The following is a 24924-nucleotide window of genomic DNA, read 5'->3' on the forward strand; positions in this document are numbered from 1 at the left end:
ACCAAGAGGTCCAAGGGGAAAGTCAGCATCAGCTGATGTTTACCCACCTTGACAAAGGTGGCTGCTGAGCAGGTGAGATCTCCAGGGCCTCTGGCAGTGCCTGCTCTGCATGAGAGGCTGTTGGGCTGCTCCCAGCGGGACACAGCAGCAGGCTCAGGCCAGCCCTCAGCCCCTCACAGCTGATCCCAAGGAGCAGGCTCAGAAAGCAGTTTCAGACCACTGCCTGCAGATATTTCAAAGGACTACATGTCATTCAAGGAAGCCACCTTGCACATTTAGTTTTGGTGTTGTGTCATGAGAAGCCATGAAGGTGCCTCTCAATGTGCACTCAGGACACTTCCACTGCCATCCCAAAGGGAACACAAATCACAGGCTTCTGCTTTCAGCACTGCTGAGCTCCTCAATGGAGTCAGCAATGAAGTCTCAGGAAGTAGTAGTTTTTCGGATGTCCAGGGGCCTACCACTGCAAATCTAATACCTCATTACTACTATGACGAACTTAAGTAAGTTGCGGCACCCCTCTAAAGCAATGATCTTGCCCATTTGCTTTTGTTGGGTAATGGGGATCAGGTAATTTTCATGATATCATGAAGTTTTTTCTTTCCTTATATGTACTCCCCTAGGTGTTCTCCCCTTTCTTATCCTCTATTGGTCCTAAGTTGCTGCATACAAGGTCTTTTTTTCCTGCAGTATAAAACCCTGTGTGCCCAGCCACATTTTGTCTCCCTCCCTGGACCTTCTCCAGCACAAACCACACTGTTTGGAGATCCACACAAACGCTCCTCTCTTGCCTCATCCATCATCCATTCAAGGAAGCCTGCTCCCAGCTCTGGGAGTGCACGTCTCTCACAGAGGCTGGCTGTGGACATGCCACAACAAGGGTTGCCCAAACAGGGACCTTCTTTGGGAATTCCTGAGAGCGCTTCCAGTGACGATTCGACTGTTCCACTGTCACGGGACAGAAGACGCCTTGGGTCAGCCTCCGCCCTTGAGTGGAACCTGAGTTTTATCAGGGCTTGCTGAAGGCAGCGTTGGCACCCTCCAGCAGCAAGAGGGCTGACTCGATGGACAAAGCCCACAGGATATTTTGAAACACCTGCATCCAGAGCCACCAGAGCAGTGAGCTGGGGGACAGCCACCAGCAGTGCAGGATCTTTGGGTCATATTTTAGACCTGTGAGTGGGCCACCCTTTACATCAGGGGCAGCTCTGGGTAACAAATTATCCAAAGATGTGAGGGACATATATGTTCGAGTTAGGGAGGTTCTCCTTTCAGAACGGAAGACTTTTACTAAGGGAAGTTTGAAGTTGTTTGTTCATTGGCTGTTTACGGAGCTCCCAGACATTTCTGTTGATTCAGTTCGTCATGTAGCATTTTGGGACTGAGTTAGGGAAAGACTATCTTTTGCAACCTCAGGGAGTGATAAGAGTGGCAACATTTTCCACAATTTTTCACATATTTTATGGAGTTTTCTCAAGGGTTCAAAGTTCTAATATTCAACCCAGACTTTCTGTTCTGCCCCCAGCATTCCTGAACACACTGATACCATTAGGATGAGAGACAGAAACTGCTGTAAAGCACAGACGAGCCACCTGCTGTCTGACATCTCCCCTCTTTCTCTACCCCTTGCCCAGGTCTGTTCAGATCACACAGGCCTGGATTCTACCCTAACTTATTCTCCAGTACCTCTCCTCCCTGGATCCCCCTCAGATAGCTCACAAAATGGAGTCCCTCCTCTGGAGGGGGTCGTCAATGTCAAACTCCCTCCCACCCTCAGCTCTCTCATCAACTCTCCCTATGTTTTGTGTCCCAGCTCTGTGTTAGGTACCACCCCTGCATTGGGATCCAACGCTTCCTTGCCTACTCCCGCTGCCCTATACCCTCCAACTCAGCGCCTTGCGGATCCCACACTGTCGGAGCTGGAAGTGTGAGGGGCGGTAACCGGAAGGCCGCCATCTTGGCTACCAAAGGCCCACAACACCGGGCCTGGCCAGTCACCCCAAGGCCCCGCTCCTCTGCCAGAGACCAAGTTCCCTCTTCTGGAGAGGAGAGGGAAGGTTCATCCCACCTTCAGCATGAGCCTGAGGATTCTTGGACAAGGATGTGGAAGCTGGCGGCAGAAGAGGGGGACTGGGAATTTGTAGCTAAAATACAAGAAGCACCGGTGCAGTAGCAAGGGGGGGCTAAGCCCCAATTGGAAGCTCTCATACATGGGAGATGAAAGACCTTTATAAAGCAGCGAAAAACCATGGGAGGGGCTTGCCCTATATTAATCATTTGTTAAATAACATCTATCCAATACATGTGTTGGTACCCCACAATTTGCGCCATTTTATGCACATCCTACTTTCTCCCACTGAAATTATTCTGTGGGAAGGAATGGGGAAAAAACTACTACAACAACTATTAAAAGACTATGCTAGAGAAGACAGGCGGACACCCCTAACACTAGACCATCTAGCCAGGGAGGAAGATTCACTAAACCTCATTCAATAGACCTTCCCTGAGCTCTTTTAGAAGAGACCTGCAGGGACCTGGGAAATCCCTTCTAAAATTTATTGACCACCTTACACAAGCAATAGAGAAGAAAGTTGAACATCCAAAAGCCAGGAATGTACTGCTTACTAAACCTCCTGAAACAAATGCTAACAACACCTTTAAAGACATTTTACCTTCTCTACCCCTCTACAGAAAGCCTACCATTGCACAAATGGTCGTGGCATGCACACTTAGGGCATCCTTACACTGTGATGCTTCCTGTCATGGTGTATTAGAGGTGCTAGTAGCCTCCCAGGTTAATCCCTGGCACACACATGAAAAAGGACCTTGCTTTAAATGTGGGGAGATGATGCATTCTCAGTAGAATTGTAAAAATACAGACTATTACGAGGGACCTTCTAGGTGTCACAGCCACTTTCCTCACTGCCCCCTCCTCCACATGCTTTCCAACATCACCAAAACCGGTGGCCTGCAGGAAACCCCACACAGACACAGAAAGGTGCCGCACAATGACACCAAACGTGAGGCCGTTCTGCGCTACCTCCCCAACATCATGGAGGACCAGCACAGTGACCTTCTCAGATCCAGCAGGATAGCTCGATCACTGCAGAAAACTCGACAAAAGACAGCTCTGCCTTGGAACCTAAAGGCAGCTGGTAAGTGCCTTTTCTATTCCAATCCACAATATTTATGTTCACCATATTCCAAAAGGCAAATACAGGCCTGAAGGATGGCCCAGAGACATTTTCATTTAACCAACACCAGGGAAGGGATGGAGACAGACACTATACTACCTGAGATAGTCGTCTAGACTTCTTTGAAGGAGATAACTGTCTAAGGTCTATGCAAATTCCCCCCCTTTTCATTCCAAAAGGAACAGTTACAGCCAGAGCCTACCTCCCACGGGATATGATCACCACACCAGCTCATCCAATGCTGATGTGGGCACAGATTATGGCAGAAATAGACCCATTCCAAAGTGTGCTTTGTCATGTAAAGGGAGAAAGAGATGTCTTTCACGACTATTAGATACACGAGCTGACATCACCATAATTTCCCTCTCTGACTGGTTAAAAGCATGGCCCCTGGTTTCAGCGGCTGAAGTGATAATTGGCATTGGGAGAGCCACTACCAGCTTCTGGAGTCAAGGTACCATGTGCATGGAAGGTCCTGAGGGCACAGTGGTACAGTAAGATCATTTGTCACCTGGGCACCAATAACAATTTGAGGAAAGGCCTCTTGTCCCAAAGGGGGACAAGGCTAGACATCATATCAACACCTCAAGATTTCTAGACGGGGCAACCAAGCAGCGCGCCACACTTCAGTCAGCCTGAAAGATCAACAACCCCATGTGGGTGGATCAGAGGGCCCTCCCAGGCAGAAAGTTAAAGGCCCTGCAGTCCCTCGTGCAGGAGCAGCTGACTGGGGGCCACATTGTACCATCTACTAGCCACTGCAATGCGCTTGTCCTTGACATACAAAAGCCTGGCAAGGACAAGAGGCGGCTCCTGCAGGACCTCAGGAAAATCAACAATGTCATTGAGGACATAGGTGCCCTCCAGTCCAGCCTGCCCTAAGCCTCCAAGTTTCATCGAGTTTGGAAGATGGTTGTTATACATCTAAATGACTGCTCTTTTGACTTCTCCTTGGACCCCAATGAAAGCCCCTTGTTCTCCTTTTCCGTCCCCAAATTGACAAGCACCGTTACAGAGGTACACATGGACTGCATTGCCTCAAAGAATGGAGAAGAGCCCAACTACTTGTCAATGCCTTGCTGCCCAAATTCTCTCACCCAGACGGAAAAGATGCCCTAATGCTATCATTTTTCATTACATGAACGATACAGTCATTTGTGCAGAAGGTGAAATAATTTTGGATGTTGCAGTACAAATGTCATCACTGTGGTACAGCAGAAAGGTTGTGAGATTGCAGCAGATAAAATCCAAAAGACAGCCCCCTGGAAGTAGCTCGGCCTAAAAAGCACAGAGAGAACCATCACACCCCAAACACTGCACATCAAGGACAACCCAAAGACTCTGCAAGAACTCCACCAGCTCTGTGGAAGCATCAGTTGGGTCAGTTCACTGCTGGGAATCACCACAGAACAACTCATGCTACTGTTCCTGCTCCTTAAAGGCAGTTAAGGACTCGATTCCCACGATCACTGACACCGGAGGCCTAAGCAGCTGTACAAAAGGTATCCTGGATGATTCAAATTAACAGGCACACAGATACCACCCTAATTTTCGTTTCTCCCTGGCAATCCTTGTTGTAAGTCCAAAATTCCATACATTATTGCTTCAGTGGGACTCAACTATCTCAGATCCCCTGATAATAATTGAATGCGTTTTCAGATCACACCAACCTACTAAAATCATAACAACCCCACAGAAAATTATTGCACAACTAATCGGAAAGCTAGAGTGCATCTGTGCTCCCTATCAGGAACAGACCTTGTGAATATGTATTTACTTCTCACTCAGGAGCACCTCAATTGTCTACTTCAAACATCTGAACCATTGCAATCAATATGCCTTAGATCATTTTTTCACAGACAGGATCACCCACCAATTCTACCATCAAAACATTCCTGTGCTGCTCAGGATGTTCAAAATTAACCAAGACCCGGCAAGATCCATTGTAGCCACCGGCCAAAATTGTCAGGAACATGGCCTTGCTTCTCTCACAGCTGGAGTCAATCCAAGAGGACTAGAGAGTCTCCACATCTGGCAATCAGACATCACACTAAGCCTCTTTTGCCAGACTAAAATACATCCACGTCTCAATTGACACCTTTTCCAGAGGGATTTTTGCCTCTGCCCATGCTGGTGAAAAATCAAAAGATGATGCTATAAAACATTATGTTTTAGTTTTTTCCACCTTAGCACTTCAACAGGAAATTAAAACTGATAATACTTCTGCTTATACCTCACACTGATTCCAAAAAGTTTCTGACTACTGTGGTATAAAATATGTTACAAGCATACCACACTCCACAACAGGACAGTCCAAAGCTGGAAGGCCCCGCTGATCCATCAAAAGGATCCTTGATCAACTGAGAGGGGTAATCCAGATATTATCTTCCATTGACAGACTGGCCAAGGCCTTTAATGTATTCAACTTTTTGACCAACTCATTTATAGAGCCAACTCCCCCCATCATCAGGCATTTTACTAATTCAACTGCAGCCCAATTAAAAGAACAGCCACCTGTGTTGATCAAAGACCCTGATTCTAAACAATTTATGGGCCCTTTTCCATTAATTACTTGGGGAAGAGAAGATGCCCTTGTCTTTACAGCAACACTCCTAAGATCGATCCCAGCAAAATACATTAAAACTGTTTCTGGGAACAGTGAGTCAAACACCAGAGCCACCATCAGAATAAAAGAATGGAAACCTAAGAGAGACAGCAGCAGCCTGAGAAAGAACAAGGAGAAGGACAGAAGAAGATCTCCTAAGCAGCGTTGACCACACACACCAAGACCAAGATAGCTCAGACACCACTAACCAGGATCTATGTCTTAACATTTGTAAAAATTATATTTTAGCATTGATATGTGATTCTTCTAATAAGCTGTGTTCACACCCTTGGCTTACAGAAGAGAAAGTTTAGTGGGAACACAACTTAAGTTTCATCTTCTAATCTCTTCATCTGTTTGCTTTTAGGCAACCCAAGCCTCAAGATACTAAATTAGCTAAAGTCAGAGGATGCTGCCATTGGTTGCTGCTGCAGCAGGAATCTGAATGCTCCTCACTGAGCCACATGCCTTCAGCTGGGTGCTTCCACACACAAGCCACAATTTCATGGCCATGGCCATGCCTGTCAGGCATTTGAAGGCATGTGTTTTTTCAATCTGCTGTCACATAGAGAGTCAGTATACCAGGGCATCCAGCTGCTGAAAGATCAAGGAAACAAGATCCAGATGGAAGGCAACAACGACTGGTTCACTGGATTTTCACACACGGGGGGATGAAAAACTGGTTTTCATCTTTAGTTATGACTGTTGTGTGGGCTTTGTTTCTTGTATTCATTGTGTTGGTTATTTTATCCTTTTTTGCTAAATGCCTGCAAAATCTAGGGCAGAAGCCTTCTTTAAAGGCAACAAAAAGGGGGAAGTTCTTGGGGCTCAGGGGCCTACCACTGGAACTGTAATACCTCAGGGCAAAGTGACCAAGGTAAAAGAGAGACATCGCTCTGAATGCAATGGTCTCACCCATGGGCATTTTCAGGCTTCTGGTGGTGCAGCACGTTTTCCTGGCATCACCCAGTTTAACTGCTGTATTTTCCTTATATGTACACCCCCTAGAAGGTTCTCCCCTATATTCTACCATTTTGGTCCTGGCTTACTGCAATGCTACCCTGATTTTTCCCCCCATTTTCCATCTATGTGCCCAGCCCCATTTTGTCTCCCTTCCTGGACCATCATCAGTGCAATCCACAGTGTTTGGAGTTTCACACAAAGATCCCTCACTCACCTCGTTCACCAGCAGTTTAAGCAAGTGTGCTCCCAGCTCTGGGAGTGCAGATCCCTCACAGAGGCGGGCTGTGGCCAGGATGCAACTCAGGAACTGAGTGCAACAGAGAACCTGGCCTCTTAAGAAAAGGCCTGAATCCAACAGCCCACACAAACCAATGCCTTGCATGTCCTTCCATTTTCCTTATTCTCTCAGTTCTCATGCCACATTCCGCATTGTCTGTGACTGGGTTCTTGGCTTCTCTCTCTCCTCTCTGCAGGTGAGGCCACACATGAGACCCTGCAGGAAAAGCCAGACCCAGAGGGAAGTGGGACAAGACCCTTGGTTAGAAACTGTAGTGACAGGACAAGGAGGAATGGCATCCAACTGTAAGAGGTGGAAGAGATTTGATGATGGGAAGAAGTTCTTTACTCTCAGGGTGCTTGTCCCTGACACAGGGACCAGGGCAGAGAGGCTGTGGATGCCCCATCCCCAGCAACATCCAAGGCCAGGTAGGACAGGGGCTGCAGCAACCTGCTGTGCTGGGAGCTTGCTCAGCTTGGAACCACATCATCTTGAGGGTCCCTTCCAAGCCAAACCATTCAAGGATTTGATCATTCTGCCATCCCCATCTCCCACTGAGCAGCGGCCCAGAATCTTCAGTGACATCACAGCTCCCAGAGGGTTCCAGGTGGAACGTCCAGGATCTGGAAATGAGCACAGCAGACACTTCACCGGCTGCCAAGTGTCAGTTGCCTTTTGCTCTGTGCTCTGACCCTCAGTTCTGAGGTGCTGCTACTGCCTGGGCTTTTCCTGCTGCCGGCTCTGGAGCGCCAACCTAGCAGGATGTGCTCTGCTGTGCCAATGGAGGTACAGTGCCATGCCAGGCAGGGGGCACCTGGCTTGGGCAGGCTTTAGCCATGTGGGAATGGATGGTGTGGGACAGGAAGCCCACTGGGAGATTGTGCTGCCCCTTGCAGACTGACACAGACATTGTGGATGTGGAGATGGATGTGGACCAGGGGCTGGATGATGAAGAAATGATGGAGGTGGACTCCCCCTCTACTTCCATGTCCTCCCCTGTTGAGGACAAGGAAGTAGAGGAGGAGGAAACCATTGAAGAGATGGAGGTGGATGAGGAGGACAACATCGAGGACATGGAAGTTGATGAGGAAAATGAGGAGGAGCACATGGTCCTTGGATGAAGATGCAGCCCCACAGGTAAGACAGGCAGATGCTTCCAACGCACTGCCCACACACACTAATGCCAGGCTGGGGCTGGGATTGATGGCCCCGCTCAGGGACACGGTGCCCGCAGGGGGCCTGGATTGTGCTGCCACAAGCACCAGCCCCGGCCTGCCCTGCCCTTGCCTGGGGCCACACCAGCCCTGCCAGCCCCAGCCCAGCCCCTGGGGGCCAGCTGCCAGCCCTGCTGGGCCCAGTGCTGCCAGCTGAGTCCAGCTCTGCTGCTTCCTTTCTTCCAGGACTCATGCACATCATGGCACAGATGCCACGTCTTTGTAAATATGTTTGAACATTTAGAAGTTTCCTGTAATTTGGTATGAAAGTTTAGAAGATTTCTGTAAATACGTTCACTACATTTGAAGTTTCCTGTAAATACGTTTTGAAGATTGTTAGCCCATCAGATTCCATGTAAATATGTTCTGTACATTGTTGTTGTTGTTGTTGTTGTTATAACAATTGTTATAATGACACATGTTCTGTAAATCCTAGATTTGCCGATCTTCGGCAAATAAATACTGTTTCTTTTTAAAACCTGACTTCTCTTGGCCATTCCTTTGGGCACAGGCAGCCTTTGCACACTTGTGGGTTCCACTTGTTCCGCGTTCCTGGGGCTGGAGGTCCCTGGGGGTGCTGGCACAGCCACCCCAGGGCTGGGGATCCCTGTGCACAGGGGCTCCCACTGACACCACTCCTGGCCCTGGGCACTGCTGCTCTTCCTGGCCTGGGGCACAGCGCTGTCCCCAAGAGCTCAGCTCTCACCAGCTCTCACACAGGGGGCTCTCACAGCACTGGCCCCTGCAGCCATGCCACCAAAGCAGGCAGCAAACCTTCAGCCACCCTTCCTGCTTCAACCACACGGACTCCTGGGCCCAGAGCCGGCAGCAGGCCACAGCCATGCAAAATCCACCTGCATGCTCTCAAGGCCACCACAGCCTTGGCAACTGGGCCACCTGAACCTGGGCTACTGCAGGGACTGATTTTTAAGGCTTGAAGCTCCAAAGGCTCCCGCCTCTGCTTCCCGGCCTGCTCTGCTTCCCAGCCTGCTCTGCACTGCCCTGAGCCCGCATTGTTCCAGAGACAAAAGCCAAGTCCGGGCATCCTCACCCTGCCTGCATTCCTGCTACTGCCAGCGGCAACTGGCCCCTGGGCCCCACTCGGGTGACAGCTGCAGGGACAGGGCAGCCTGTGCTGGGCAGGGGGCACGGGGCTTTGGGCCCTGGGGCTGCTGCTGCTGCTGCTGCTGCTGGGGGCCATGGGCCCAATAGGGCCCCGAGCTGAGTCCCTGCCCGGGCAGCTGCCCCCAAAGACCCACACTCCCCAAGCATCCCCATCAGAGCTGCCAGGGGGAAATACCACGTCTTTCAGGAAAGAAATTCCCCATAGTGACTAAACCAAGAGGTCCAAGGGGAAAGTCAGCACCAGTTGATGTTTACAGCACCTTGACAATGGTGGCTGCAGGGCAGGTGAGATCTCCAGCGCCTCTGGCAGTGCCTGCTCTGCACGTGAGCCTGTGTGGCTGCTCCCAGTGGGACACAGCACCGGGATCAGGCCAGCCCTCAGCCCCTCACAGCTGATCCCAAGGAGCAGAAAGCAGTTTCAGACCACTTCCTGCAGATATTTCAAAGGATTACATGTCATTCAAGGAAGCCACCTTGCACATTTAGTTTTGGTGTTGTGGCATGAGGAGCCATGAAGGTGCCTCTGAATGTGTGCTCAGGGCACCTTCCACTGCCATCCCAAAGGGAACACAAAGGACAGGCCTCAGCTTTCAGCACTGCTAAACTCCTCACCCAGCAATGAAATCTCAGGAAGATGTAGGAATTATGTGCACCAGGGCACCTGGCCTGAAATAACAGGCATAAATCCCTCAGGGCACTAAACCCAATGACTTGCATGTCTATACTTTTTTTGTCCTTCTCTCATCAGTCATGTCAATTTCCCCAAAACCTGCCATTTCACAAATGGTCAAGGCATGCACCATTAGGGCGTCCGTACACCGTGATGCCAGCCTAGATAAGACTACCAGTCAGGGTGTAGTAGATGTGCTAATACCCTGTAAGTTTCTCACCCACAAACATATGAAAAAGGACCTTCCTTTATATGTGGAGAGATGGGGCATTTTTAACAGAACTGTAACAATATAGGCTATTACTGGAGACCTTCTAGGCATCACAACCACTGTCCTCACTGCCCGCGTTGTCCACACATTTTCCAACACCAGCAAAACTGGTGGTCTGCGGGAAACCCCACACAGGCACAAAAGGCCCTGTGCGATGACGCCAAATGCGAGGCCATTTTGCCCTACTCTCCCCAACATCGTGGAGAACCAGCACAGCAACCTTCTCAGATCCAGCAGGACAGCTCGATCGCTGCAGAAAACTCGACAGAATACAGCTCTGCCCTGGAACCTAAAGGCAGCTAGTAAGCGCCTTTTCATTTCCAATCCACGATATTTATGTTCCCCATATTCCAAAAGGCAAATACAGGCCAGAAGAATGGCCCAGACACATTTTGATTTTAACCAACACCAGGGAAGGGATGGAGACACTCACTACATTACCTGAGGTGCTCGCCTTGACATCTTTGCAGGAGATAACTGTCCAGGCTCTATGCTTAGACCCTCCCCTTTTCATTCCAAAAGGAAGAGTTAGAGCCCGAGCCATCCTCCTTCGGGACTTGATCACCACACCAGCTCATCCAATGCTGATGTGGGCACAGATTACAGGCCCAAATAGACCCATTCTAAAGTGTGCTTTGTCATGTAAAGGGAGAAAAGATGTCTTTCAGGACTATTAGATACAGGAGCTGACATCACCATAATTTCCTGCTCTATTTGGCTAAATCAATGGCCCCTGGTTCCAGCTGCTGGGGTAATTATTAGCTAGCAGGGGAGAGCCACTACCAGCTTCTGGAGTCAAGGTACCATGTGCATGGAAGGTCCTGAGGGCACAGTTGCTACAGTAAGATCATTCGTCACCCGGGCAACAATACCACTTGGGGGAAGAGACCTCTTGTCCCAAAGGGGGACAAGGCTAGAGATCCTATCAACACCTCAGGATTTCTAGATGGGGCCACAGAGCTGCGCGCCACACTTCAGTCAACCTGGAAGACCAATGACCCCATATCGGTGGATCAGTGGCCCCTCCCAGGCAGAAAGTTAAAGGCCTGCAATCCCTCGTGCAGGAGCAGCTGTCTGTGGGCCACATTGTACAATCTACTAGCCTCTGCAATGTGCCTGTCATTATCATATGAAAGCCGGGCAAGGACAAGAGGCGGCTCCTGCAGGACCTCAGGAAAATCAATGAGGTCATCCAGGACATGGGTGCCCTCCTGCCCAGCCTGCCCTCAGCCTCCATCATACCCTGAGACTAGCAGATGCTTGTGATACATCTAAATGACTGCTTTTTTGACTTCTCCTTGCAACCCAATGAAAGCCCCTTGTTTGCCTTTTCCATCCCCAAATTGACAAGCACTTTTACAGAGGTACCAGTGGACCATATTGCCTCAAGGGAATGATGAAGAACCCAACTACTTGTCAATGCCTTGCAGCGCAAATTCTCTTGCACAGCCGGAAAAAATATCCGAATGCTATCCTTTTTGAGTACATAGACCATATATTAGTTTGGGCAGAACCTCAGATCATTTTGGACTTTGCAGTACAGGATGTCATCACTGCAGTACAGAAGAAAGGTTTTGAGAGAGCAACAGATAAAGTCCAAAAGACAGCCCCCTTGATGTAGCTCGGCCTAAAAAGCACAGAGAGAACCATCACACCCCAAGCACTTTGTCAAAGTGGTCGCAAGGGTTGTTGGGTGAAGAGAAAGTCGAGAATGTTGAATCCATGTTCAGAAGGCTTGATTTATTATTTTATTATATGCATACCCCATTATTATTGTACTAAAAAGAATAGAAGGAAAAGTTCTCAGAAGGCTAGCTAAGCTAGGAATAGAAAAAGAATCAATAAGAAAGGAGCTCTCCCCAACTCTGTCCCAGAGATAGCTCGGTCCTTGATTGGCCATTTATTGTACACATCTAACATGGGCCAATCACAGATGCACCTGTTGCATTTCACAGAAGCAGATAACCATTGTTTACATCCTTTTTCTGGGGCCTCAGCTTCCCAGAAGGAAAAATCCTAAAGAAAGGATTTTTATGAAAAGATGTCGGTGACAGCACTGCACATCAAGGACAACCCAAAGACTCTGTGGAGACTCCACCAACTCTGTGGAAGCATCAGTTGGGTACATTCACTGCTGGGAATCACCCTAGTGTTCCCGCTCCTTAAAGGCAGAGAAGGACTCGACTGCGACCACTGACACCGGAGGCAGAAGCAGCTGTACAAAAGGTCTCCTGGGTGATTCTAACTAAACAGGCACACAGACACCACCCTAATTTTCCTTTCTCCCTGGCAATGCTTGGTATAAGTCCAATATTCCATACATTATTTTTTCGGGGGCACTCAACTATCTCAGGTCCCCTCATAGAAATTGAATGCGTTTTCAGAGCACAACAACCTACTAATACGATAACAACCCAACAGAAAGTTATTGCAGAACTAATCAGGAAAGCTACAGAACATCTGTGCTCCCTTGCAGGAACAGACCTTCTGAATATATAATTAGTTCTCACTCCAGAGCACCTCAATTGCCTACTTCAAACATCTGAAACACTGCAATACTCCTCAAATCAAATTTACACAGACTAGGATCAGCCATCAATTCTACCATCAAAACATTCCTGTGCTGCTCAGGATGTTCAAAATTAACCAAGACCCGGCAAGATCCATTGTAGCCACCTGCCCAAATTGTCAGGAACACGGCCTTGCTTCTGTCAGAGCCACAGTCAATCCAAGAGGACTAGAGAGTCTCCACATCTGGCAATCAGACATCACACACCAGGCCCCTTTTGGCCGACTAAAATACATCCACGTCTCAATCGACAGCTTTTCCAGTGTGGTTTTTGCCACTGCGCATGCTTGTGAAAAATCAGAAGATGCTATAAAACATTACCTTTTTGTTTTTTCCACCTTAGCAATTCCACAGGAAATTAAAACTGATAATGCTCTTGCTTATACCTTGCACTGATTCCAACAAGTTTCTGACCACTGGGGTATAAAACATGTCACAGGCATACCACACTCCGCCACAGCAAAGTCCATAGCTGAGAGGGCCCACTGAGCCATCAAAAGGATCCTTGATCAACTGAGAGGGGTAATCCAGATATTATCTTCCATTGACAGACTGGCCAAGGCCTTGTATGTACTCCACTTTTGACCAACTCATTTATGGAGTCAACTCCCCCCATCATCAGGCATTTTACTAATTCAACTGCAGCCCAATTAAAAGAACAGCCACCTGTGTTGCTCAAAGAACCTGAATCTAAACAAATTTACGGGCACCTAGCCATTAATTACTTGGGAAACAGAAGATGCCCTTGTCTCTAGAGCAACATTCCTAAGATCGATCCCAGCAAAATACATTAAAACTGTTTCGGGGAACCGCGAGGCAAACACCAAAGCCACCATCAGGAGAACAGAATGGAAGCCTAAGGAGACAGCAGCAGCCTGAGAAAGAACAAGGAGAAGGACAGAAGAAGATCTCCTAAGCAGCATTGACCAAACACACCAAGACCAAGATAGCTCAGACACCACTAACCAAGATATATGTCTTAACATTTGTAAAATCTATATTTTAGCATTGATATATGATTCTTCGAATAAGCTGTGTTCACACCCTTGGCTTACAGAAGAGAAAGTTTAGTGGGAACACAACTTAAGTTTCATCCTCTAATCTCTTCATCTGTTTGCTTTTAGGCAACCAAAGCCTCCAGATAATAAATTAGCCTAAATCAGAGAATGCTGCCGTTTGTAGCCGCTGCAGCAGAGAACTGGATGCTCCTCACTGAGCCACATGCCTTCAGCTGGACGCTTCCACAGACAAGCCACAATTTCTTTTCCATGGCCATGCCTGTCAGGCACTTGAAGGCATGCATCTTTCTACCTGTTGTCACATAGGGAGTCAGTATACCAGGGCATCCAGCTGCTGAAAGATCAAGGAAACAAGATCCAGATGGAAGGCAACAACAACTGGTTCACTGGATTTTCACACACGGGGGGATGAAAAACTGGTTTTCATCTTTAGTTATGACTGTTGTGTGGGCTTTGTTTCTTGTATTCATTGTGTTGGTTATTTTATCCTTTTTTGCTAAATGCCTGCAAAACTCGATAGCAGAACCATTCTTCATACACAACAAAAAGGAAGGAGTTGTTTGGGCTGAGGGGCCTACCATTGGAACTGTAATATCTCAGGGCAAAGTGACCAAGGTAAAAGAGAGACACCGCTCTGAATGCAATGGTCTCGCCCATGGGCATTTTCAGGCACCTGGTGATGCAGCACGTTTTGCTGGTATCACCCAGTTCAACTGCTGTATTTTCCTTATATGTACAACCCCTAGAATGTCCTCGGCTCTTCTTTACCGTTTTGGTCCTGGCTTACTGCATTGCCCCACTGCTTTTCCCCCCAAATTTCCCTCTGTGTGCCCAGCCCCAATTTGTCTCCCTTCCTGAACCCTCTTCAATACAATCCACAGTGCTGGAGTTCCACGCAAAGATCCCTCATTCATCTCAATCACCAGCAGTTTAAGCAAGTGTGTTCCCAGCTCTGGGAGTGCAGGTCGCTCACAGAGGCTGGCTGTGGGCAGGCTGAAACACACAAACTGAGTGCCCCAGGGAACCTAGCCTGTAATAAAATGCATGAATCCCACAGCCCACGCAACGCAAAGCCTTGCATGTCTATACATTTTCCTGCTTCTCTCAGTCATCATTCCACTTTCCACATTTTCTTTAACTGAGTACTTGGATCTCTCTCTCCTGTCTGCAGGTTCATCCACACATGTAAACCTGCAGGAACAGCCGGACCCAAAGGGAAGTGGGAGAGGACTATTGATCAGGAACTGTAGTGCCAGGACACGGGAGAATGGGATCAAACTGCAAGAGGTGGAAGAGATTTGATGATGGGAAGAAGTTCTTTACTCTCAGGGTGCTTGTCCCCAACACAGGGACCAGGGCAGAGAGGCTGTGGATGCCCCATCCCCAGCAACATCCAAGGCCAGGTGGGACAGGGGCTGCAGCAACCTGCTGTGCTGGGAGCTTGCTCAGTTTGGAGCCACATCATCTTGGGGGTCCCTTCCAAGCCAAACCATTCAAGGAATTGATCATTCTGCCATCCCCATCTCCCACGGCGGAGTGGCCCGGAAACTTCAGTGACATAACAGCTCCCAGAGGGTTCCAGGTGGAACGTCCAGGATCTGGAAATGAGCACAGCAGACACTTCACCGGCTGCCAAGGGTCAGTTGCCTTTTGCTCTGTGCTCTGACCCTCAGTTCTGAGGTGCTGCTACTGCCTGGGCTTTTTCTGCCGCATGCTCTGGAGCACCAATCCCAGCAGGATGTGCTCTGCTGTGCCAATGGAGGTACAGTGCCATGCCAGGCAGGGGGCACCCGGCTTGGGCAGGCTTTAGCCATGTGGGAATGGATGGTGTGGGACAGGAAGCCCACTGGGAGGTTGTGCTGCCCCTTGCAGACTGACACAGACATTGTGGATGTGGAGATGGATGTGGACCAGCGGCTGGAGAAGGAAGAGATGATGGAGGTGGACTCCTCCTCTGCTTCCATGTCCTCCCCTGTTGAGGACAAGGAAGTAGAGGAGGTCGACAACATCGAGGAGATGGAAGTGGATGCGGAGGATAACATCGAGGACATGGAAGTTGACGAGAAGGATGAAAAGGAAGAGCCCATGGTCCTTGGATGAAGATGCAGCCCCACAGGTAAGACAGGCAGATGCTTCCCACGCCCTGCCCACACACACACTGGGTCCCTTGACGCCCGGCTGGGGCTGGGCTGGATGGCCCCGCTCAGGGACACGGTGCCCGCAGGGGGCCTGGATTGTGCTGCCACAAGCACCAGTCCCGGCCTGCCCTGCGCTTGCCTGGGGCCACGCCAGCCCTGCCAGCCCCGACCCAGCCCCTGGGGCCCAGCTGCCAGTCCTGCTGGGCCCAGTGCTGGTGGCTGAGTCCAGCTCTGCTGCTTCCTTTCTTCCAGGACTGATGCAGACGATGGCACAGCTGGGATGCCTTTGTAAATGCGTTTCAAAGTTTGGAAGTTGCTTGTAAATACGTTCAGTACATTAGAAGTTTTCTGTAAATACGTTTGAAGATTATTAGTCCATCAGATCCCATGTAAATATGTTCTGTTCATTGTTGTTGTTGTGGTTGTTATAAGGATTTTTATAATGAAACATGTTCTGTAAATCTGAGCTTTTGCCGATCTTCAGCAAATAAATACTGTTTCTTTTTAAAACATCTCTTCTTTTTGCCATTCTTTTGGGTGCAGGCAGCGTTTGCACACTTGTGAGTTCCTCTTGTTCTGGGTTCGCAGGGCTGGAGGTCCCTGGGGTTGCTGGCACAGCCACCGTGGGGCTGCGGGTCCCTGTGCACAGGGGCTCCCACTGACACCACTCCTGGCCCTGGGCACTGCTTCTCTTCCTGGCCTGGGGCACAGCGCTGTCCCCAAGAGCTCAGCTCTCACCAGCTCTCACCCAGGGGGCTCTCTCAGCACTGGCCCCTGCAGCCATGCCACCAAAGCAGCCAGCAAACCTTCAGCCACCCTTCCTGCTGCAGCCACAGGGACTCCTGGGCCCAGAGCCGGCAGCAGGCCACAGCCATGCAAAATCCACCTGCACACTCTGAAGGCCCCCACAGCCTTGGCAACGGGGCCACCTGCATCTGAGTGCTGCAGGGGCTGATCTTTAAGGCTCGCAGCCTCCAAAGGCTCCCGCCTCTGCTTCCCAGCCTGCTCTGCACTGCCCTGAGCCCGCCTTCTTCAAGAGACAAAAGCCAAGCCAGGGCATCCTCACCCTGCCCGCATTCCTGCTGCTGGCAGCGGTCACTGGCCCCTGGGCCCCACTCGGGTGACAGCTGCCGGGACAGGCCTCTGCTTTCAGCACAACTGAGCTCCTCACCCAGTAATGAAATCTCAGGAAGTAGTAGTTTTGTGGAGGTCCAGGGGCCTACCACTGGAACCGCAATACCTAAGGGCAAAGATAATGAATTAAAGTGAGACACTCCTCTAAATGCAATGATCTTGCCCAAAGGCTTTTGCAGGCCTTTGGGGATTCAACAGGGTTTCTTGGTATCATGAACTTCTTTTTTTCCTTATATGTACTCCCCCAAGATGTTCTCACCTGTCTTTTCCCCTGTTGGTCCTGGGTTGCTGCATATAAGACCTTTTTATCTCCCATATAAACCCTGTGTTCCTAGCGCCATTTTGTCACTGTGGACTGAGAAACTCCTGTATTGACTAAAAATATAACTTCTTCGCTCTGAGGACCTACTTTTAGTTTTATTATCAAGGCTTCTTCTGGTTGTATTTCGGTCCTCTTCAGTAAACAAAAAACTCTTGCCCTCTCTGATTCTCCTGAGAAGTTTTCTCATCTTGCCGTTTCTTTCTGCAATTTTTTTGCAGGTGCCCCTTTTTATGACAATAAAAACAGGTAGGTCCCGCATCCTTTAAAGTAGAACAAGAATTTTTTAAGTATCTTTTCTTGTGGCGGGAAAAATGCACAGGTCTTGTGTTCCTAAAACTAGATCCTGACATTCGCCGTTTGTTTTTCCCTGCAGATTTTCTGTATTCAAAGCTGCCTGCATTTCTTGAACTGCTGCCACCAAAATTCTGGCATCTGTTTTCTGCTTTTTCTCATTTCTCTTTACAAACGCCCTTTGTGCTTCTCTCAGTAACTCTTGAAGTGAAGTCCCCTGTCCTGCCAATCTTCTAATTTTTCCAGCTTTTTCCTGATGTCACTGCAAGATCCGGTCACCAACTGAATTTTTAACAGAACCTGCCCTACTGCAGTATTAATATCTATACCTGAATATAATTGCAAGTTTCTTTTAAATCTTTTTAACCATTCTGCCGGCGACTCATATTTTTTCTGATGCTCGCTCAAAACTTTTCCTATATTATGTCCTTTAGGCACTGTCCTCTGACTTTCTTGATTTTCTTCCCTTCAGGATTCCCATTCATCCCAAAACCGTATTATCATCCCCAGTGGGCTGTACTGAGGAATGCTCCCCCCTCTGAGAACCCCCCTCATGGTTCCCAGATACCTCAAACCACTGCGAATTTTTCCTACAACCGGCAGCCCCTGGGTCAAGGAACTTACTTTTTCCCTGACCCATTCCTGTCGGCAACAAACTAAGAAATCCCCGGTACCAGGAGAGCCTTAGTTTCCCACACTCACCTTGTGTCTCAACTTCCTCACTTACTACTCTGTCACACTGCCTTTTCAATCTACCTGTTCCACTCCTATCTCTCCCTCTGCAATCTACTTGTTCCACTCCTATCTCTCCCTCTTTCTCAATCTATTAGCCCCGTCCTCTCACCATCTAATCACATACTAAATTGCCTGCTACCAACCCCTCCAAGGAAATTGAACCTATTCATTCACTCTCTTTCTCAGTCTCCCTACTGAGTCAATCCTGCTCAAGGACCCTCCCACAGGTGCCTGGACCAGGGATCCCCTCCTTCCCCCTGGATCAAACCCTCCCAGGGTCCCCACTCGTTCACTTTTCATTCACTTCCCTCCTTTTCTGGCCGGCGTCCTCTCGGAGGGCACGAAAACGCGGTACAGGGAGGTCCTGCTCACTTCGGGGGTCTGGCACTGCCCTGCCCCCGTCACAGGCACTCCACACACACACACACACACATACAGCCGCCCCCCGACCCAAAACCCCGTGATACTCACAGCCTCCTTTTCTCACGAGGGTCTTCGTTCAGAAAGCAGTTTTCTATGGATACTCTCTCTCCTATAAGTCGGCACTCTGATGGGAGCCTCTCTTGCGTGCTCTTAAAAACTAATTTGCTTATGCGTTATTGTAATAAAACCTCTCTTTTCCCAAGGGAGAGTGGTCTAGCCTTGGGACCACTTAAAAGTCTGGTGGGGAGCTCCTTCCCAGAAACTATCCACCTCCCCGGAGTTAAGAGAGTCACGGATGTCGGCACCAAAATTGTTATGTTTGCCCAATTATCCTATCATAAAAAAAGCCAAACAATATTAAAATTAGTAACAATTTTAATTGAATAGTTAAAATAAAAAAAATAAAATTGGATACAATATAATTTGATTAAAATAAGGGATAATTTGGTTTCAATAATAGTGCATAAGCAAAAGACAACCACGGGGTACGGAGGGCAGGGTTCTGGGACCCTTGCAACATCACGTACGAGCTTGCTAAGTAAAAATCACCCCTTAAATGCCATGTGTCAATACCATCTCCTCCCATTTTTGGTTCGTCATATCTCTATCTCTGCCTTCATTACCACCTTTACCGCACATGTGCCACCACTCGGTTTGGTGGTCACACAAGTCTTTGGGGGTCGTCACTGATGAAGGCTCTGTAGTCTTCTTCTGTGTCCTTTTATTCATGTTTGGGTTACACATGTGCACCAAGCCAGTACAATGTAAGCCAAGACTAACGTATCACTGCATCTACATATCAAGGCAATAAATCCCTTATAATTAGCATTTTCTGGGACCCAACCAGGTTTTTGCTCATTTTTAGCAACTTTATCTTCAGCTTCTTTCCTGTGGTCCTTGACAACATCTGCTGGGAAGGGGGGGGGGGGGGGGGTGGAGCCCCTCCTCTCCCTCTCTTCTTTGGCATTACAACTTCTAACTATTTTATTATTCTCAAATATCAATTACTGTATCAATATTGATTGCTGTTTCAATTTTTATCAGCACGAATCATACCTATTTATCATATATGTAAATTGCAGTTTAATGAACTTTACTTGAATTCAGTTTTGACTTCTGAAGAATTAAAAATCCAAATGACAATGACACAGCCTCACCTTCCCTTAGTGATATGTGAAAGGCCAGAACAAGAAGAGGGAATCTGGTGCCTGCTGAAATCAACATGTACTGAGAAATTATTGGTATTATTGAAAGAACAGTTTAAATTACAGGAGGGTCTCTTGCTTTGGTGAGCCCTCATCCCTCTGTGATACCCCTCACCTCAATATAAATTTCAGGTGGTTTGGGGTTTTCTTTTTCTTTCTCCAAAACACGAAGAGATCAAAATTCTTGGTAAAAACAGGACTTCTACTTTCAGTCAAAGCTAAAGAGAAGCTCTGCAGGACTTCTTCCTAGATACGGATAAAATACCCTGGTGATCTTATCACACCCTGTTCTCAAACTTTTGGGACCAGCTTCTACTCTGGAACACCATGACTTCCTTGTAATCTGAAAGAGGGAATAAATCAAACCTCAAGAGCTGGTCCTACCTTTAAAACCAGTGTTCCTCCCACCAGAAACTTCTTTCCCTGTTGTGATAGATGAGTCATGTGATGATTGACTCTCACAATTAATAGAAAAATATCATGTATATAAGTCAAGAAAAGTTTTATAGATTTATAGTTATGCTGCACCCCATCCCGTGGTTATCAAGGGACAGCTGGGAGGGGTGGCTTGTCACTATGACTCCCAGATGTCCCCAAGGGGTTGGAACATCTGGGAGGGCTGGCGTGTCACTATGGTCACACTTGACCCCCAATCAGGATTTGAGGAAGAGATCTCCACCACTGGACAGCAAAGACGGGGTTGATGGACAAAACTTTGGGAGGGGTTAAAGGGTTAAAAGGGAAAGTCTCCAGTGTGAGGGGGCTGAGCACATGGCGAGGAAAATCTTTTGCTCCTGGTGCTGTAACCTTCTTTCTTTATTCAGTCTTCTGTTCTATTTTTGATAAGGTTTAATAAACCTTCCTAAACTATGAAGAGTAGCTATATCTCACACTGTGGTCTGCAGCCCTCACTCTTTATTACAATAAAATGCCTCTTTTTATTAGGTTTAAATCAGTTCCATATGAGCTTTTATGAGATTTTATGCCTTTTTAACTACATATGTTTAATACCACTTTCTGCTTATTGCAACATTCCAGGAATCCCTTTTGACTCTTCTCTCCATATTCCTGCAGAAGGTCAGGTCACTGTGGATTTTACACCAATAAAAATCCAGGCTGTTCAGATCCTAGGTGTGATGGGCAGGCACAATTTCCCTGCTGACACAGGGACTGAAGACAAACCCCTCTGTTGTCACTGAAACCAAAACAAAGGAGGAAGTTTCTGCCCATTGGAAAGTCCCTGTTTGCCCTGAAGGACTCTGCCTCTTCTTTCTCAGCAGCAGCTCAGCAGCCGGACGCCAAGGACAAGAGAGGGAGGGGTGGTTGATTTGTGTGACAATTTAACAGCCCTTGCAAACAAGAGCTGAGTCTGTCAGTAACATCTCTGCAGAGGCAAGTCCTTGCTGAGGATGCAGAGCTGAGTCACTTGTGTTTAGTTTGCACTGAGTTAGTGGCACGGTGGGTTTTCATGCTGCAGGTGTGGCCCCTGTGACAGCAGCCTGTTCATCCTTCAGGGGGTTTGCACCCACAGGGACAGTGCTGCACCTGCCAGCACACCACAGCTTGTCCTCATGCCAAAAAGTCTGTGCAGAACTTCTTAAAGGAACATTTTCCTTTTGCTCTCAAACCAAAGATTTAGATGCAATGGTATAATAGAAACAAATCTTTTCCCCTGTTGTGTGTTGGGACAGGAGGAAAATCCTATCACATCCAGATAGCAAGGCACTGATTTCACATCTGCTCTGGAAATGACTTGCAGGAGCAAGTAAATAAAATTCTCTGCTAGAACAGTGAAGTCCTGCCACTCTAAATCAGTGTGGTGCCTGAAGGGTTTTGTAGCAGGGTTGCACCTAAGTTGATGCTCAAGAAGTTTATGAGGTCCAACACAGACGTAAGGTTTGCACAGCAGGGTTTAGGCTAACAGCTAAGGGAGCATAAATTAAATGGTCTTTCCAACCCAGAAGGCTGATGAGAATTGTTGGTATTTGTGCTCTCCTTCCTTGTTTAAAGGATAGCAACATATTTGATGAGATTTTGGTATTGCAGCTAAAAGTCATGGCCAGATTAAGTCACCAAAGTGGTTGTTGTGCATTTCTAATTGTGGAGGTCAATATCAATGTAGCTGCTTCTGGTAATACAAAAAGCTCTTTCAAGACACTTCTTAAGAGAAATGTCCTTTTCCTTTTCACTCTTAACTGCAAAGCACCTCCAGGATGAACAGCAAACAGGTTATCTAAATTGTCCTTTCACAATAACAGAAAACTTCCCCTTTAATCAGCCTGAATTGCACAATTCTCATCTGTATGAAGGAATTTCATTTAGTCTCTGCTGTAAAGAAGCAACAGGGTTGATAAAGGGAAGACCCAAATTAACAAGAGTGGTATTTGTTAACGCTGCCATTACTCATCACAAACTTTAAACAAACCACACCACCCAGCCCAAAGCTAATATGGCTCTGTGTTAAACATTTCTGAGGGATTACACATCCTTGTGTGAAGATGGAATTAGGATTTAAAGCCAGTATTTCTGCATATACAAGCATTGTGCAAGAACATTTCATCTTCAAAATGGAAACCAAATATCACCTGTACAGGGTAAATGCTGCAATAACATGACTATACTTCTCCCATCAGGTTCACAGGCAGCTTAACCAATTCTGTGCTTGCAGATAATCTGTTCCAGCATCTTTTGGGGCCCTGAACCAGGAAGGTCACATTGAAATACTGTACGACCATGAAAATTTCTCCAGATCCAAACCAGTCTCCAGGTGACACAAGTGACTGCAGCAACAACCAGCAACACAGCGGAGGCCAGGTTTGCTGTGTTCTCTTTGTCATTGTGGGTTTGTAATTCAGACTCACAGAAAGGCTTGAGTTGGAAGGGGCCTTAAAGACCCTCTAGATCCAATCCCCCTGCCATGGGCAGGGACACCTTCCACTAGACCAGGTGGCTCAGAGCCCCTGCAAGCTTTGGCAAATACCCAAGGACACCTTTCCCTCTGTTTTGCAAGGTCAGATTTCCATGCTCACGTTCACAGATGGCTCCAGTCTCACACAGAGCATTGCTGATTGGGGTCACTCTTATCTCCACAGCCCAGCAGAGATCCTGTTTTGGATGGCTCTCACTGCTCCCAGGGCCCCAGGGACCGGACACCGCCTCTCCTCCTTCTGCTTTCCCTTCCAGGATCAGAGATTTCCTGCTGCTTCCTCCACATCTGAGACAACTGGAGGAGATGAGGGGCTGAAGATGTGGCTTCTGACAGAGAGTTGATAACGCTCAGCTAAGTATTTTATTCTCCTGCCACAAAGCTGTCAGGCTGCTGCTGAAATTCCTCCTGCTTGGAAAGGGTTGGTGTGAGCAGCAGGAATTGTTGCTGGCTGGAATTTTCCAAGAGCTGGACAAAAGAAGCATTTTTTGGAAGGCCACCAGCTGCCCTTGGTCAGCAGCACAACATGTGAGGTCTCCTTTGAAGGCCATCCCGGCTCAAGGACAGCCTGGCCTTCTCCAGTGCCCAGAGCACCTTCCAGGCTTTTGGGCGGGCCTCGTCCCTCACCCTGGAGAAGCAGGTTGCTGTTGGAACTCTCATATCCACAGTTTCTGGCTGGATTGCCTTGTCTTACCACAGACAGCCCTGGAGACACCAGTACAGACTCCATCTGCAATAAAAGGGGACTTTGTTCCAGCTTTTCCCTTGGACCAGCGTGCAGCAAGCCCACCTGGGCCTCATTCAGGTCTGTGTGGGCTGGTAGTCAGCTTCTGCTGGGAATTTAAAGCTTTTGCCCTACTTTGCACAGCAAATAGTGGAGCGAACCCAGCTGCATCACCCCCCGAATTTCACTCTAAAAAACACAATTTTCATTTTCCTCTATTCAAGCCTTGAAGAAAACAAACTTTTCTTGAGGGAGCTGGAGGCACAGTGTCCTCCAGCATCATTCTTGAGTAGGACAATATTGCAGGGGAAGATTGGCAAACCCAGAGTTTACGGGTGCTTAGGAAGCTTTGCTAAACCTTCCCACGTGCAGTGCTCTTGCACCTCCTGAGCTCCTGGAGCCCTCACTCAGCTCAGGCACAGTTTGGACAGAAGGGGATGGTTCCGTCTGTCACACGTGGAGACAGGAGGAGGGAAGACTTTGCAAACACTGGGCAGGGCTGGGCTGCCCACGAGGGCAGGGCTGTTTTCATTGATGGTGCCAAGTGGTAGTACATCATCTTTGATTAAATGTGAGGTGCTGTAGGGCAAAAATTCTCAGTGATAAGGAGTGTCTCCACTCACACAGCAAGGTAAGTGAAGGGGAAAGTGCAATCTGTATTTCATGGGAGGTATTCACTTTTTCACAAAACCTTTTTGCAGAAGACGTGCCTAAGCAGGGGTGATTCAGAGCATTTTATCAGCCTCACAGAGTATCCCCACATCTGCTTTGCCACATTTTCTCTCTTTTTTTCATTGTGAATGATTTCTCCTGCCAGGGTTGCTCCTGCTTGGAGTTCTACTTTCAGTGGAGCCCCGGAGTTTTCTCAGCTGCCTCTGCAGCGAGTTCTGAGCCAACGTGGGGCTCTGCTGCCAGCCCAAATCTGCGCTTCCCCTGCCCAGCCTGAGTGCAGGTGGGGCATGTGCTGGGCATGGCCGGAGATTTGCATGGCCAAAATCCTCCAGCATTTACACCTGCTCATGGCTTTGGGTAGCACAGATCACAGAACACCCATCGCAGCTGACAAATGGCATTTCTTGCAGATTGCTACACCAGCACTGCTGATCCACAAATACACAA

This window comes from Melospiza melodia, unplaced genomic scaffold, assembly GCF_035770615.1.
Source record: "Melospiza melodia melodia isolate bMelMel2 unplaced genomic scaffold, bMelMel2.pri scaffold_28, whole genome shotgun sequence".
NCBI lineage: Eukaryota > Metazoa > Chordata > Aves > Passeriformes > Passerellidae > Melospiza > Melospiza melodia.